The sequence below is a fragment of the Temnothorax longispinosus genome, chromosome 2 (assembly GCF_030848805.1).
Source record: "Temnothorax longispinosus isolate EJ_2023e chromosome 2, Tlon_JGU_v1, whole genome shotgun sequence".
NCBI lineage: Eukaryota > Metazoa > Arthropoda > Insecta > Hymenoptera > Formicidae > Temnothorax > Temnothorax longispinosus.
In genome coordinates this window covers 15,488,300-15,506,227 of record NC_092359.1, presented here as the reverse complement: position 1 = coordinate 15,506,227, position 17,928 = coordinate 15,488,300, and the positions used below count along the sequence as shown (strand labels likewise).

Below are 17,928 nucleotides of genomic sequence, written 5' to 3'. Positions count from 1 at the left end.
TTTTGATTATTATTTCTCTTTTTGCTCGCGCACATATACATATGCCTATATTTTTCTATTTTATCTGATTCAGTCTGGGGTCGATACACGATGATACAGCTTAATATAACAGCGGTAACCGCGGTGTATGAAATATTGAAATGTCCCGGCTTACTTGATGGAACCATTTAATTTACATCGGAATCCGATGTTTAGATTCCGTATTGAACGGGGTTCCTTTACACACAGTTTCCGGGATCGACATTCGTGCCACGCGCGTATCTTCTTTGACGATTGCCTGTATGCCGGGATGAACGCGAACGAATGGATCCGTTCGTTTTCTCTACTGTGTCACAGCGATCAACTTCATCGTCCTCGTCCTCGCGTAACATACCTTTCTAGCGAATTCATTCGGTCGCTCGCCGTTCTCGAATGCCGCAAACGCACGTTTATGGTGAATCAATTCGCTGCTGGCTGATACTCGTTTGCTCTCTTTTGTTTACGCAGCGCAGTACAAACGCGAATACGTCGATTTAATCGCGCTTTTACGATATAAGCGCATACCTTTTCAGCGCATCCATCTTGTTCGCTCACGCTTGTATATTTCGAATGCACCTTTACAGCATGTTGTACCCACGTGTTTACTCATATTAATTTTTGTAGCAAAATCATTCGCTCACTTGTGCTGCGCAAACATATATTCGCACACTGAGGAAAAGTTGTCTATACCGCTCGTTCGAACAATTACGAAGTTAATTGAACAATTTATGTATCAATGCTAACGTTTATCGAGAAATATTTCGTTGCATTAATTTGTTCGCGTACGATTACCTGGTTGTATAAGAGCAGCCGGTAATTTTGTTTGTTCATTCGAGCAGTTCTTTCTTGCTGCATCGCAAATGCATCTTTAAATAACGAGTATAGAAAAGCGTCGACATGGACGAGAGACGAGACTATTAATCCTTCACGGTCGAATGTTGAGCTGCACTCGACACTGAACTTTGATGCACAGGATCCGGCCGTAAGCAATTCGACGCCAAAGAGGAGCGGACACGTAATTTATTCGCATTTATGCATAAAGCGTAAGAGCGAGTTGACTCGCTCCTCTTCTCAATGCACGCGGGAGCAAAGTGGTTGCAGATCGTTGATTACTTTCTTGTCTTGTTACATTCTCTTCCGCGACGACTCTTTAATTAGGATAACGCTATTTTCCGCACAACCGATTACGTCTTCGCGAAACTGAATTATTTTTATCGCGTCAATTTTCTTATATCTGACACTTTAATTGACAATCGAGTTTCTAAGTTTGAAATTAAGTATTATTCTCTGTATATTTCAAGATTTTATATGACTTTAAGTCTGCGACAAAATTATCTATGTTATTTTACATCTTTTCTCGAGATATTATTAATTTTATGTACTATATATATTTGGCGTTGCAACGCTACCGCTCGAATTAAAAAGAGATTTAATTGAAGCAATCAATAAGCTGAAAAATATAATGCCGGATGATAATTTTCTTGTATTTGTATATTGAGTTAAGGTAGCAGTACATTTAATTTTTTCCAAACTCGATTATAACAGTTAAAATTTGCTATTAAATAAAAATTTATAGATATATATAAATACATTCTTTAATCAATTAAAGCAAACTTTCTTGTAAAAATTAAAATTCATAACAATTTTTCTATCTTCAAACACTATCTCTCAACTAGTTAAATTGAACGGAGTTTAGTCATTATCTTGGACGATATAAATCAATCCATAAAATAAAGCATAACTATACGTTGATTTATCCAAATCAGTTTAAATCATGAGGAATGAAAAATATTGCATATTTATTATAATGTATATTTGTTTCATAATACATTGAATATTTTATGGCCTTGTTTGGTTTTGCAGTTTGTTTTTACAGCACGCATTGTGCGTACACAAGGCCAGTTATTCGCCACGAGACTCGAACGAGCGAGCAACGGCACGAACCGCTCCGTGTATCATCGTATTATCTCTCCGAAACGCCATGTCATGTCTCATAGTTATTACAGTGCACAATTATTAGCTTGCGGAATTAAGAATACGTTATATATTTGTGCAGTATATGATTGTCTGTATGGCCTTGGTGTTTGTTACGGTAGGGAAGTCGCTGCGCGTCGTATAGTCCTTCAGATAATAGCACGGACCGTCGCATTATCCAAACGCTATTATTTTCTAGTTAGCCCTATAATTAGCTATTATCGTCCGTTACACTAATTATGCGAAACGTTGCGAATGGCGAACGCATAGTAGCTTCGTGTGTAATTTCTTCATGTTTTTATATTTTTATCGTAATATATAATAGTGAAGTGCGTAACGTGTGATTAACGTCGGGCGTGTCGTATAAAGTGCCGTGCGATTATTCTATTCTATTATTCTATTATTATGTTCGGGTGTTAGTACGCGTGATCGTAATTAATCGTGAGCTTTAATGAAATTGTGAAACTGTTCGTATTTTAAGATTTTTTAAATTCTAAATATTCTCACTTGATGTGCTTTCTGATACAAGATTCATGCAACAACCGTAAACGCGGTACGATACGAATACATCCATGTATAAGTCACTTCCATTTTCTACCCGTAAAATATTCGCTTCATAAAACAGTCGGGTGACAAGATGTATTCAAAATAGCGTATTATTATACATATATCGATACCATCACGTCACCATATATCAGAGAGTTGTCACTCTTTTCGAAAATCGATAACATCGCGAGGTGATTTATTTCTCTGGAAAATCGGGGGAAACCGAGAGAATATTTCGACGGATGATTGAGATTTTATTATTACTTTTTTCCCAATTTTAATTAATATCGCTCTTGGAAGCGAAATAAAATTCAGCGTTTCAAGAATTCCGTAAGATTTTGCAAGATAAAGATGACGAAGGACTCACGCATGTCACGAATTACAGGATGGAATAGTAAGCAGGTTTATCGTTATACATTCCGTGATATACATAATTACAACAACCGTTTACGCTAAATAGCGATATAGTGACTCAGTATAGACCTACTTACAATTAGTATTGCTGCGTTTGTTATCTGAAGAGCGGCTGTCATTTAATTTATCAAGCAACCACGCGACGCTCGAAATTAGTAATTACGCGCAGAGCGACGCGGCAATTAAATTAACTTGACTTTTTTGGTGTGTTCGCGTTCGCGTCCCTGCAAACGGCCAGCAACCACCGCGCCGCAATCTGCCGGCTGGTTGGCTGCAGAGTCGGCCCTGATAGCGGGCGTACTGGTGCGGGATAACGCGTATCAACGATAATCCGATTAGCGATTAAACTTGCCTAATTGACGGTACACGCGCGTGTAATTGCATATCCGGGGACACTCGATTTCCGATTCGCGCTAATGGAGAATCGCGGCTAGCGCGCGGTATACCATTAGCAAGTAATCGTCTTGGAAAGTTCGCGGTTCGCGAGCGAGCGAATCTATGCCGACGCGCGAGTTATTATGAAAGTATTTGCCGCATTATGCTCGGGGTCGCACCGGTATTGCGAAATCTGGCTCCGGGTATCAGGGTAAAGATTATCGGGGCTCGGTATCAGGGTCGCGAGTTTATTCTTCTGCAAGCGATACAGTCGCGGGAAAGTTCTCTCTTTGTGAGCAATTAATTATTTATATCTCTGAATGTATATATTTTCTGTTTTACGCTACGGTTATATCATTACGAAGACATTTAAATTTCTGTGAGAATATACATTAGATATCGTTTTGCGGCCAATTAATTGTCGTCAAGCAGAAATTGATCAAAGGATCCATATAGACGAGAAGAAGCGCGAGGAACTCGACACACGCTCCGTTTATGCGTCCCCCTCGCTTGTTTCTTTGAAGATAAAAAGAGAAGCATAATGAATTTTCAAGTATTTATATTTGTCCGCGCGAAACAAAGGATTGGTGTGAGCTCCGTGTCGTGAATTTTGTGATACTTAAAATTCAATTACGGACAAAGCGCGCTCGTTTAAATCCTCGCCAAAGAAATCCCACTCCCGGCCACAAATCCTTTTAATGTTAATGTCTCTCGCGACAAGCCCCGAGTTTCATAGAAGTTTCCTGCTAAATTCTTTTTCACTTTTTTAATATGGAATATCCGTATAGTGCGCATCTTGTGAGAGAAAGAGAGAGATCGAGAACATTAGACAAATACGCTTTTAATTAACGAGAAAATTTAAAAGTGTACTTTTCCCTATATTTTTCCGTTTAATAAAAAAATACAGATATTATAAAATATTTAATATATTTTACCAAGTATTACATTTGCAGTATGTTTTAAGCAATTTCTACATGTGTAACCAAGTTGCGTTTCCAAAATATTTCATTTCGTAAATTGTATCCAACGAATGTAACTCCAAATCAATGTTAGGAGCTCTTTTTGTTTTCTCTACAGCTCTCCGAATAGAGAGCACTCTCTATCTGCAGAGAGTCCACCTTTTATTACACAATTCAAAATTTACAGATGATTCAATTACGACGTGAAATTTCACGCTTTAAATTTTAAGCACTCTCGGTCGATCTGCCAGGCAGTTAAATATTGGTTAATGTAGTTTCGCGCAGAACTCGACGTAACTTCATTATGTCGGTATTAGCAGAATGAACTCAGGACATCAGGCTTGGAATATATATGTCTATATGTGGGAGAATGATTTCACGAGCAATTTTTCATTTGTTATTGAGACGCATTTGACACATTGTCGTCGCGCGTTATACATGCCGAATGGACAACGTCGCGGTCGCGGCGACTCCCTCTTCGCGATGGACTTGTATCCGCGCGGTATTCGCGCTGCGGCAAGGACGGCGAATGTCCGGGAATCGATCAGCGGCTTTCGAGTGTAGCGCAAAAATTGTCGGGCCATTTGTCATAGTCGGCGGAATCCCGCGTCGTTTCCCAATAGGCGAAATTTCAAAGTCCGCGAGTAATGTCGGTTCTTCCGCGCTCCTCCGGGGAGGGCGGCTTCGGCGGAAAGTAGGCCAATCCCGTCTTTCCCTCCGCTCAATGTGCCGCGGTAATAGCTATAACGATATTTTGGCGTATTTCGTCTCCCTCGGCTCGTAGAACGTGATGACGGCACTCGAATTGCGACAACGCCAGCGAAATGCACTCCGCACTTTGGTATCGCGAATATACCAGTTGCCGCGATGCTGTCGGAATGGCCATTGTTTCCGCGAGCTGTGCGGCGAGTTAAACTCTTTAACGGACGATATATTTGTCGAAATGTTCGTGCTCTCTTGCCGTTTTGTTCTCAAACCGGCTTGAAGTCAGGAGGAAAGCCTCTTTGACGGTGGCTTCGCTGCCGAAAGAACTCTGATTCCTGTTGACAGCAAATTTGTCGGAACGTTGAGGCGAGCTGCTCGCGAACTTCATTCTCTGTAAATGTGAGCGTGCATTCGGCGCTCTATGCGGATGTGACTTGCAGACACAATTAGAAGAAAAGGCAGTAATGGGAGATGGTCATTTTAATTTATAAAATTAGCCATTTAATTTAACGGAGATTATACCTATTATGATTTTATGGACATTTTTTTTAATTTGATGAATTCTACGAACAACACAAATTCTATGAATAATCATTACATATTCAAAATTTCTATATTTTCCTAAACGGAGATAAAATTGTATTAAGTTTTTTTTTCAAGTCTGTTTTGTCTCGCGCGCACGTGTATTTCTATTTTTCTCTTTATGAGTTTTATATTTATCTGATATTGGATATTACGTAATATGGATCTGAGAGTCAAATGGCTGCATTTAGCGCAAAATATCCGATACGAAAGAAAACTTTTTCGATGGAAATACATCGAGGAATGAATCCCTAATAATAGATGGGAAACAATATTTTTGTTTCAATTTATTCTTATATTAGATTAATATCGCAAGGTACGAAATTATTCCATACAATCATGCTTTTCTGTATAGCATTTGATAAAATTCAAAGTTCTCTCCCGTCTCATCTTAATTCTTATTTTTAAATAGTCTTGGTAATTAAATCGCAGAACTATGCCGAAATAAAAGTCGTCCGCAATATAAAATGCTAAAAGTAGGATTTTGATTTTTACTCCCGAAGTTTATTTGTTTTATTTATACAATTTTCATATCCTTTATGCGTCGCATATTATTAATTCCTATATACATGTAAGTTTTTTTTTGTTTTTATTTTGATGTAATTTATCTCGATTAAAAATATGTTTGGTTAAAATAAAATTAAAATTATTTTGAATATCTGAACAAATATCGGCTAAAGCTAACAAAATTTTTGTTGGTTTATTGAATAATTATTAAATTTTTCATGCTGAGCCAGTACACAAAAGACATTTTGTAAAGTTTGCTTTATATTTGTTCATATCGATTAATCAAGCGAAGACTTTTTGAAATTTATTCTTAATATACAAGCGGAGACCTTTTCGGCACAACTTTTTTGTAAAATGTCGCACGCGAACGAATCATAATGTGTGCTTGATGAAAGGATACGATTTACAAAGAATTCTGACGCGGCAACTAGAACGCGAAGGAGTAGCAAGTCACGATCGCAGAATGAAGGCCCTTCTGGCCAGCAGCCAGGTTGCCCGACGTATTCATAAGCGGAGCTTCTCGCACTCGAAGAATACGAATTACGGAGACAAAAGGACGCAAACATAGAATGTGTGTGCTTAAAGCTATGGCTACTACGGCTAATTAAGCCGAGATTTTGGCTTGCGCCGCTTATTGTCAAGCACGCCAAGTTTCTGACAAAGAAAATGCAATTTCCGAAATGCGCTCCTTACAAATTACCGTATGCAAAATCCACGCGTTTAAACGAGCCTTCGCCTTCACGCAATTTTTTTTTTTTTTTTTTTTTTTGACAGACGTCCCGCAGCTCGTTTTTATCCGCCGAACTTTCGTTCTTGCCTTTGCTTCCATCTCGAAAATAAACTTACTTTTCACAAAGCTTTTAAGTAATAGGCAATGCTAATGTGTTAGTTAAAAGCACTACTTATTACGAGAAACTTCTTTTAAAAAAGAGTAAAAAAAACGTCAATATAATAATTATTACATGCCAATATTTTTAGTTATAGTAGAACTATAGAAAATTATTTAATATATACTATATATACTATATATACTTAATATACTTTGGCAGATATAGTGAGTCGCGTAACGAACAACGTAATTGAAGTTTCGGCTTTGTACATCGAACGGAGTGCTCGATAATACTAGTATTATCGATCCGGAGTAGTTGATCCGATTTTTCTGTCTGCAATGATTCGAGCCGACTTAATGGTAGATAATCCGATAATCAATTAACAAACCAGCCGGCGCGTGTCCGTCGATATATCGACGGCCTGCGCGCGTTCGAGTTTGTAATTTGCCGCGATGATCAAGAGCGGAATATTTATTATCCTTTTGGCGCTCCGAGTGTCGAGAAACGAGGAAAAACAATAGCTGGTTTCGCCGAGAGAGATCGCATCGCTTTTCTTGATTGCGAAATGATTAATCGAGGCGGGCAAAGCTATCGAAAGAATGAACATCGCCTTTGATCAAGAGGGGCAGCGAAACTCGTAAAACTTTATTTCGTTAAAAATTTATTTTTATAAATATATAATACAAACGGAAACTTCATGTTTGTTCATAAAAATACAGATGTGATAATTAACATTAGATAAATTTTTTACACTTGTGCTATTGATATCGGTGACCTCAAATTGGCCTCCGTCTGTTTTAATTCTACTAAATCATTTTTATATATATTTAATGTAGCAATAATAAGCAACGTTAATTTGTATTAATAGCAATAAATAATGTTACTGCGAATAATTGAAACCGCTTGATCGAGCAAAAATGAATCGCGTAATTATTATAGCTCCGCGGTTAATAGCAATATTTGTTATCTGATGAGATGTCTCTACTATAGTATTGATATTTACTTGGCAAAAGATATTATCTTAAAATTAGTGAATAGAATTGTTAAATAATTGATAAAGTTAAAATATATTATTTAAATTATTTAAATTAATTTCTATAAAATAATTTTTATTTATAATTAAAATTAAAATTGATTATATAAACTGATAAATTATTATTGTTATATTGGATTTTTTAAATATAATATTATATATATGTATATATACAGAAAAATACCAATTTAGCGATAAATGTAAATCTACCTCAATTGTTTCGCGGGTCAGGTAAAAATATCTTATTGTAAATAGCAATATTTTCACGGTGCAGCAAAACCGGCCGATAAATTGAGACTTATTTTACGCTTGTTGCAATTCTATCTGTTGGAAAATCGACAATCGAGGTCGATTTGCAAATCAACAAGAGTGCAAGTACTCAGGATATGTACATATGTACAGGAACACGTAATTTGTGCTGCTGCGCCGCGAGAGAAAAAGGTCGGCAATTATTCCGTGCGATTAGCTCCGCAATAGGTCAATCGAGGGTTAACCAACGCTCATTAGACTAAGTATCGCGATCTCCACGGCGAAATAGATACTACCATCGATTACGTTAAGGCTTGCAAGACACCGCAAAGAAATATCTTCGCTATGCGTACATATGTATAGCACGAGTATATATGTATAGTATATATAGGTATCGCACAGACGAAGCTGTTAATTTTGCACGTTGGAAACTGGAAAGGTCCTATTATCTTCCTTGCAGGGATTAATCATCTCTTTTTTCCCCCCTCTCTCTCTGTTTGGGATTAATAATTAATTCTTAGAAACATAAGAATAAATCGAACAAATGCTGGACCAGCACGCTAATAAAGGGGCTACACCCGAGGGATTTTACGCGAAGCATAAATCGGCCGGTAAGAGTATAAGACAAGGAAAATTACGACGTGCTTTTCAATCTCAAAGAGATTGCTGCGGAGAATTGGGGATGGTTTAACGAAGAGTTACCCACCGCATATAGTTTCGTAATATATATCTCGAAAAGGCTGCCAGATATATAGCGTAATATTTTTAACGCCGCAGTGGTGATTTTACGGCGTCATAGATCATCGCTCGACATCGAATCTTTTAAGTAGGGTTTGGTAAAGCTTTTTAATATAAAGAGAGATTGAGGAAAATTGTACTCGCAGAACTTACGTTGCATTCGAATATTTAGTTGTTAGTAAGAAATAGACTATTACAAGAGAGAGATGCAAAGTGACTATGATGAATTAAACCAGCAATCACTTTGTAAATTATGTCGCGCGCGCAACATTAATTTAAAAAAAATTTCTCCGCGAAAGGCGCGATTCGTTTATTTTTGAAATTTACGTAGTCCCAGTACTCTCGGTGTGTCTGAACGAATAAAACGAAAGAAGTTAGGGTAAACTCGGGTATGATGGCCATACGGAAAAGATGGCCCATGGCTGTAATTTCTCCAATAATGGCTAAACAGTGCATTTTTGTAGTCATTCTCAAAGATAATCGATATTTACAGTAGTTTATGTGCGTACACTATTCAAAATAACAATATTGTGAATATTATATCATATTTTTACTTTCGACTGCCTGCAAAGTTTTTCATGTGTCCGCTAAAAGCTGCTATAACATTAAATAAATTATAGTTAAGCTGCCGTAATCAACATTACACACATAATTAAGCTATGTAAATTGTAATTTGACCTATAATTTGTATTTCTATTTTTCACTATTTATTTAAAAATACTATGGTTATCTTTTCTGCTATGGCCATCTTTTCCTTAAAAGTCAGATAAGATGGCCAATGCATACGTTGTAATACTTTGATAATATAAAATTTATGTTAAGTGTTTTCTTCTTAATTTCGATAGTTTTACGTACTTTAAGCTTCAGTGAAGGAATATACCAAACATTGTTAAAATATAACGAAAATAAATGTATGTTTATTGCATTTTAAAAAACTATGGCCATCTTACCCGAGTTTACCCTATATCGCACGTGTAACTTTTTATTGAAATCCAAAGCTGGAATGAATGCGCTCAAAATGGATAAATGACTCGTGTCCTCTTTGTCTCTGTTTTTGTCAGACATTACACGGTGGCGAATAATCCTCGATGTTGTCCTTGGACTGCGGAACAATTCGATATTCAAGTACTATTCGCAGCGTATTGCTCTGCGAGTGCGAGCATATATACGGGTGCGAGGAGAGTCGCCAATGAAAGGCCACTTCGCACAGCCGCGATTTTCACTGCGTATTTCGACGGGGTAGTCGCGAGTTTTCATTCGCCATGGCACTCCCGCGTTTTGCGCGGCCGCGGCTGAAACTGGCCATTCGCATATGTCGCTTTAACTAAATTGACGAAGAACGTGGAGCGCCAAATAATAGAACATAGAGCGTGAAAGAAACAAAGGTAAAAAGCTCTCTGCCACGCTTTCATGTAGAAATAACTACATGTGCTAACTTTACACTGTAATTAAAAAAAAAAGGAAAAACGTGAACTGGGTTCGGTGTCGATTTGCGAAAGTGATTCACAAGTTTTGACGTAATTATTGTTTCTTACTTTTCTTTGTATAAAAATCATTCTTTCGAGTATTTCCGATAATGGATTAATTAATTAGCAAATTTTTATTATATGTTCCGGTGGGTGGGGATATAAAGTGGATTGGAAGTTTCAAGAAAGTTTGCGAGATAAGTGCGTAAAAGAACGTCCTCTGTGAAAGCCGAGGCAAGACGCTAAGTTTCGCGTCGATTCAGATCAATGTGACCGTCGCGTCGCTTCGTCGGTGTAATTCGATTGTTGATCGATAAAGCGACATTCGGTCGCACTTTCTCGCATGCGTATAGCGTTTACGCTTGCCGGGACTCGACGGACGCGTCGAACGCGCCACGACCGGAGCCGATCCGTTAGCCGTTCAGTGACTAAATTGGATTTTTCTACTAACGAGCACGAGGGCTTTTCCTCCGTGAAAGCTCCATCGCAAACCTCCTCGATTGCTCCTCTACCCCCTCGGCTATCAAACCTCCGTTCGTCCCGCCCAGCTCGAGAGCGCGTCTTCCCGTTTCATCCCTTTTATCGCCGCACTTTTCCGGATCGCGCAACTTCGCCGCGCTCGCCCCGTCCCCGTCCCCGTCCCCGTCCCCGTTTCGCGTTCCACGATTTTTCTGTATTTTTTTTTATTTTTTCGCGTTCTTGGTCCCTCGTCCCGGTCCCGCCTCCCGATTAAGGGTTCTGTGTTTCCATAGATCCGCTCCGCCACTTCTCGGGATTACGCCGGGAGCCAACCAGTTCGCTTGCTCTTCGCGAATCCTCCTGCGAGAATTAAGCGTCTCGAGATGCGAGAGAAATGAGCCCTCGTATCTTTCTGACGCTGCTTTGTTCTCCGCTCGCCGGTGGCGTGCGATCTCGCTGCACAAAATATTAATGGTGCTTCGTGTTTCAGATTTTCTTTTTTCCTTGCTAATATGTCGTTACTTTAATGTCATTTCGGTTTCTAACGTCGCGAAGTTATTGAAAGCCTCTCTGTTTAGCAAGGAAATTGAGTCATTTAACTATGCCGTTTCTTATGGCGTCTATCAGGATATCTAAGTTCTTAGCCTATCAGGATATCTAAGACAGTTCTTAACTATAGGTAAGCACTTTATCAGAAAATAGTTTCGGTCGTCTTCGTCACGTTTGTCAATACTTCATAACGTTAAACACGACTCGGCACTTTATTCGCGGCGATCAGAAACGAGTAGCGACTTTTACGTCGAAGTAAAAAGATCGCGACACGGATTCTTTATCATGATCCGCCAAGAGAGAGAGAGAGAGAGAGATAGAGTGTGTGTATGTCGATTCAGAGCGTATCAGGTATGAAAAATGCAAGTTTCGGCCTGAATTGATCGGCGACGAGAGAAGAGTCTATTGAATCGCGCTTTCAAATGTCCGCCGGGGCATTTTATCGCGGAGGCACGAAATCGTCGGACGAGCCCGTCGATGAATAAGTATGAACGAAAACACGCTACAATGCGTGATAAAAACGAATTCGAACATGAATAATTCATTAATTATCGGTGAAAGCTTTTTCCTTTTGTATCTCGCCCGCCTTTATCGCTTTTTTTTCTCTGACGACCCTCCGACGCTCGTTCTGCATGATTCCTTCCCTCTCTCTCTCTCTCTCTCTCTCTCTCTCTCTCTCTCTCTCTCCCTCCCTAGCCTACATTTGCAACATCGCCCAGGAGGGAATTTTCTTCCTTCTCTCTTACTTTTACATCTACAAATGTACAATCTTCTTCCTTTATCTCTATTCGCTCCGACTCTTCTTGCGATCATTCTGACTTAACTAGTTTCTCCCTTCAAGATTACTCGAAGAGACGACTTTCAGAATCTTACTCTTTTTTGTCAAATCTATCACCTTATTAAACTTGGAAAGAAATCGCTGCTAATATTATTACCGAGTAAGTAGCTTGAAGAGTGTTCCGTACATAAATGTTTGATTTCTATTTTATATGTTAGTCTGTCTATGAATCTAATGTTAGATTCATATCTGATTCGTCTAAATTAAATCTGATTTATAAATATTATACTATCATTTTAATTTTATATTTTACGATATTTTTGGAATTTATCAAAGTTGAAGACAAAATTACTACGACGAAATTTATTCGTCGAATACGTCAGGACTTTTTTAAATATTCCGTAGTCTGTCAGCGCTGATTAAATGAGTTAACTGTCATCGTTCGAGTTAAATGCTTTTTCTTCCAATGGCTTCCACCCGTTCTTTCTCCGTTCTGTCTCTATCTATATGTCCAATCTCTCTTTTCTTAAAGTCATTCCGACTTAACCAGCTTCTTCCACCGGGATTACTTTCAGAAGTCGATTCTCTTTGGAAAAGGGAGGAAATGTTTTTCTCGCGTCTCGCGTCGACGCGTAAAACCGTGTAACGTGTAACGAGGGAATTTGACTATCGCGCGACCGCGCTGAATAATATTTCGCGAACGTGAACGCCGCGATGAATAATTGATAAATTGCCGGCGTACATACAACTACGATTGTACGTTATATGCTACAACGCGGCGTGTCGGCGACAGACTGTAACGTGAGCTTAACACCGCCATTTCTATCGAGCCGGCCACGCTTAAGGCGTTTCTGATCAACGTATATAACACGCGCCATACGAACGCGACTGTATCCACATCGCGACAAGTAGAATTTGAACATCCACCAAATAGGTATACCGATTCCGCAGTCGAACAAAGTTTCAAATTCAAAGCTGCCTGTCGCGTCGACGCATCCAGCCGCGTGTAACTTTTTTTTCTTAAATTTTGCGAGTCAATTGATTTTACGGAAATCACGAATGAATGCAAAATTTTGACGAGAGATGAGAGTTTCATCTTTCGCCGTCGCATTTAATTGTACACCCCACTTTTCCCTATTTATTCCCACACGTATCTTGCGGTCCAGCCGTATCCCGTATTTATATCAATTTTTCTTTGTTTTCCCCAACGTCGACATGCGCGATCTACTTTATCCGCTTTACGCCTGTCCAAACTGTCGCGTCGGGATGAGACTCGATTAAGCTGCGGGGCGCAGATTCTTCCTCATTCTCTCTTTTTTTTGTCTCGAGCAACCGGCATGGCAGCCCGCGGGTCCTGGACAAAAGCTATATCAAATGGATGATGCACCGTTGGCGGTCATATGCAGACAGTTTTATAATCTCCGTACTTTTATTTGTCCATCGTGTTGTTTTCCTGCCCTTATAGCACGCTGCTTCCCCTGCACTTCAGCATTCACATTTTCCATCTGGCACAATTGGTAGTCTCTCTTAAATACGTTTATTAATTGCTATTATACTTTCTTTGTACTTATCCCTCCGTTTGCTTCCTTTTTTTGGACCGTAGAAAAGAAGTAACGTTCTTTTAATTCTCGCAGTTCTCCGCCCTTTGCTACTGTACTCTGCCATTATCGTCGATAATCGCGGATATACTGTACAATATGATAATTTATATCGTTAGTCTACGTTTGCCTCGTAATTTATTAATTACGGCGCAATTATGGGAAAATTTAATTCTTCACTTTTGTTCCCTTTTTTTAAATCGTGGGGAAAATATCTTTCCTCTTTTCATGCTCTTTTTCTGCTTTTCAGCTTTTTATCTTGCGCTTATTATCGCTTTAAGCGTTTAATAGTTATTATCATTTGCATGCAATCAGTACTTCTCTAATGTATTTATTAATTACCACGCAATTATCACGTTTTCCTCGTCTTTATCTTCGCTTACCCTTCGTCATAGGGAGGGAGGGGGGGGACAGAGTATTTTTCCACAATCTCGTTTTTTTTCTCTTTACCTTTGATATTCTCTATTCCTCGCTTTACTCGTTGGTATTACGCGTTGGTATTACGATCGTGCTTTCGTGTAATTAGTATTTTCTCAGCGTATTTTTTAATTACCATGCAATTATGGTATTTCCCCCGTTTATCCTTATCCGTTCTTTGCCGTTCAGGAAAAAGAGTAGCCTTCCATCTGCACCCCTCACACCTGTTTGAGATCTCATGCTCGCTCGCTGGAGATTAAGCTGTAGCTCTTTGCTTTGAGGGCTCAAACGTGAAAAAAAGCCGACGAAATACTATCAAAAGCGCGGACGCAGTAGAGTACCGGCCGTCTTTAATTCGTTGATTCTCCACATCTCTCTTCTTCCTGTGGAACACAATGTATTTATCTAATTTATAATTATATCTAATTAGCGAAATAAGCAACATTGTAATTATTGCCACGTCTTGACAGTCGGCGTCGTTATAGTCGATTTTTACATCCTAATGAATATATCTCGAGATATTCGACAAGATACACATTAGGATTGTGTATCCTTTTGTGTTTAAGAGTGTTGAAGAGTTACAAAAATTATTCATATTTTTTTTGTTAAAATTTAATCTAACCTATTCAATTACCGCGCACAAAAAAAGTATTTCTATATATTTTGAGAATTAAATTACTGCGTTGAGATGCCCCGATTTGTAGATTGTATAATCTGGACAGTATCCGCAGAGCGGAAGATTTGACCTCGACCTGCGTCAAAGCCGCGGCGATCGAATTTAATCTGGCGATAGCCTAGTTTCTCCCCGTGTTTCCTACGCGTTTACTTTTCCTCCTCGTTCCCCATCCAAGGTTCACTATCGAGCCTCTCGCGGGAGGTCCACTTTCTATCTGCGATCTCTCGTCGGGAGAAAGAAGAAGAGACGACACGACGCCGTTGCACATCGATTATGTTTTCCAACTCGTCCCCCGCGGGGAATCGTCGTTCACGCTTAAGCTATCGCGCGAAATGGGATCAAATTAGCCGCGGAAGCTCCGTAGATTGGAAGAAGGAGAATCCCCGCGTTTTTCTAGACAAACCGATCGCGGAATTCCACCTGGATCTGAAATTCGCTAAGCATCCCCGACATCGCGCTGCTGTCTCTTCCTCGGCTCTAATCGACGACGTTCTTGCGGTCGGGAAAAAGGAGCAATCGTCTTCGCGGCATGCCTGAAAATCACTAGTTGGTATTTTAGCCACGAGTTCCCTGAGTAGTCCGAGGTCAGTTTAAGAAAAATGACAAGACTTTTAATCTTTCGAGAAGATTGCAAAGGGTGCAAATTAGTAATGAGACTTTTGCTATCTTATTTAAGTTTGAATGCGATTTAATTTAAGAGAGTTTTATTTTGTAGTATGATATTAAAAATTATATATAGTTATAGATATATAGATAATATTGCAAAACTGAGAAAGATGTCATTATGACTTATATCTTCGCTGAGAAAAAATTGATCAAAGAAAAGCATAATTTAGAAAACTTGGAAGATATATATATATGATATGTTTATATACTTTATATACAAGATACTTCATATAAAAGTAAATTTCTATCTCTACAAAGAAATAGAAAAACATTTCAATATTAAATTTCTCGTCTACATTTACTCTCGACTTTAAATTTAAGAGAGAATCAATTTTATATTAAGATTATATTTAAAAATAAATAACGTATCAGATATTAAAAATATTGCAAGTTTATTGTTTAATTCTTTCCCGAAGTTTCTTATATAAATGAAATCAAATAAAATGCAAGGTAAAATTATTTATTGACAAATTGATATTTAATATAGGTATACTATTCAATTTATAAATTAAGTTAGATTTGTTCAGTAATTTTTTATTATTGAAATAATGTTTGACTTTGTGTCTTGTTCTTTATTTTCAAATTTGCGTTTAATTTTATATTCCTATTTTCGATTTGAATTAAAATTTGTCTAGAAATATATTTCGAGTTTTCTTGCTAAATCGATGCAATTTCTGCAATCTCAAGTAGAAAGTTACAAATCGTTCTAAAAGGGTAAATAAAAAAGAGCGATAAGCTTAAATGTGATAAATTAGCTTCTTATAACATCTAACATGTTTGTATACCTTATTTTTATTCACGCGCAAATTGTTTTCTTTTGCGCCCGGAGTTAAATTGCCCCGCGATATAAAACCCCGCTGCTGATTGTCCCTTTTATCGGGGCGGATAGGGTATCGATTACCATGAAGGGTGAATTTACGGATCCGCCGCGCGCCAACAACCAAAGGGATCCAAACAATTACTTGTAGGAAGTAACACGCGGCCGTAAATTTCTCCGACTTCGCGATAGCACTTTAGTCGATTTATCTTTCCTTTAGCGATAGTCCGGAATATCGTCTATGATTGACGATTGGAATTCCTAGAATCTACCCACGTTTTACCCGGGAAATTTCGCTTCGAACCAAGAGACTTGATCCTCCGAGGTCATGATTTTCCGTCTTCCACTCAAGTTTCTACTCCGTCAATCTGCGACGTTTTTACAAAATTGTATCGGAAGCGACGTACATATATTGAGCGACAGTTCCAGTACACGCTGCTTTTACCAGATAAATTTCAATCTTTCTGTTATTGTTGTATCAGTGCACCCTCTTGTCACAGAAAGAAGAAAATAGAGTAGAATGGAAATATATAACTAATCTTTGGTCGAATTTTGCATTTAAACGTCTATATTTTGGAAATTAAACGTTTTACATAAAATCTTAATGTATTAAGAGACTAATATATTTATTTAGAATTTAGGAGTTTTATTTAATTATTTAATAATGTTATTTCATAGCCTACTTATCGCGGTTCGATTACCTAACCCACATTATTTGCATGAGATTTGCACATATTTTATGCTTAAATTACGCAAAGCTACATCGCGCATTAGCGACGGCGATAGAGCAAATAGAAGGAATTTCTTGTCGCTGTGACGGCAAACTTCGATTTCAAGAATTTTCCACGGAAATCCGTCGTTTCGCTCAGGAAGTTGAACCGCCCGGATGGAATTTGTACGGCGCGAAGCGAAACGAAACGAAGTTATGGCTCGTCCTCGGATCCTAAATACCTGGCAATCCTTTCTAATTCCGTCCGAAAAGTTACCATATACCTCTTCCCTTTCTCACCGCGTGCCTTCGCTAAACTCGGGCGAAGTCGCAAAAATTTCATAAGAAATAATGAAAGCACGACGACACGGAGAAACGAAAGCTTCTACAAATATAATTAACCCCGCGACGGTAACTTTATATGCACCGTGGGAACGAGTCTTCTGCCGTCGCGATTCGCCCTCGTATTTTCGCAGATTTAAAAGGTAGCTGCGGGGTTATATCGCCGCACATTCAACGCGAATCCATCTCCGCGGAAACTATTAATAATGGGTTTAGTAATCTCAATTCTTGCGAGCGTTATTAAAATACGCCAGATTTTCGTGGAAAAATACTGTTAACATGTACGTATCTCGAATTTATGAAAAACGATCTATTTCTCGTATGAGTATAACATGAAAAAGAATTGATATGATTATTTATTTATGGTATAATAAACTGAAATATTTATTAATAATTATGTTAAAAAGAAAATTTATAATAGTTTACAAATTTTGTGAAATTGTGTAAAACAGATAATAAATTAAATGGAGGGTCAAGTTTTAGCCGGAAAACGTGAAAGCATTTAATTGTTAATATTTATA

The 17,928-nt window shown here is 38.3% G+C and overlaps 1 pseudogene; it reads left to right on the top strand.

Moving 5' to 3' along the window:
* Positions 1-17,928, top strand: part of LOC139808082 (disintegrin and metalloproteinase domain-containing protein 10-like) — a 60,191-nt pseudogene that overhangs the window by 28,788 nt on the left and 13,475 nt on the right.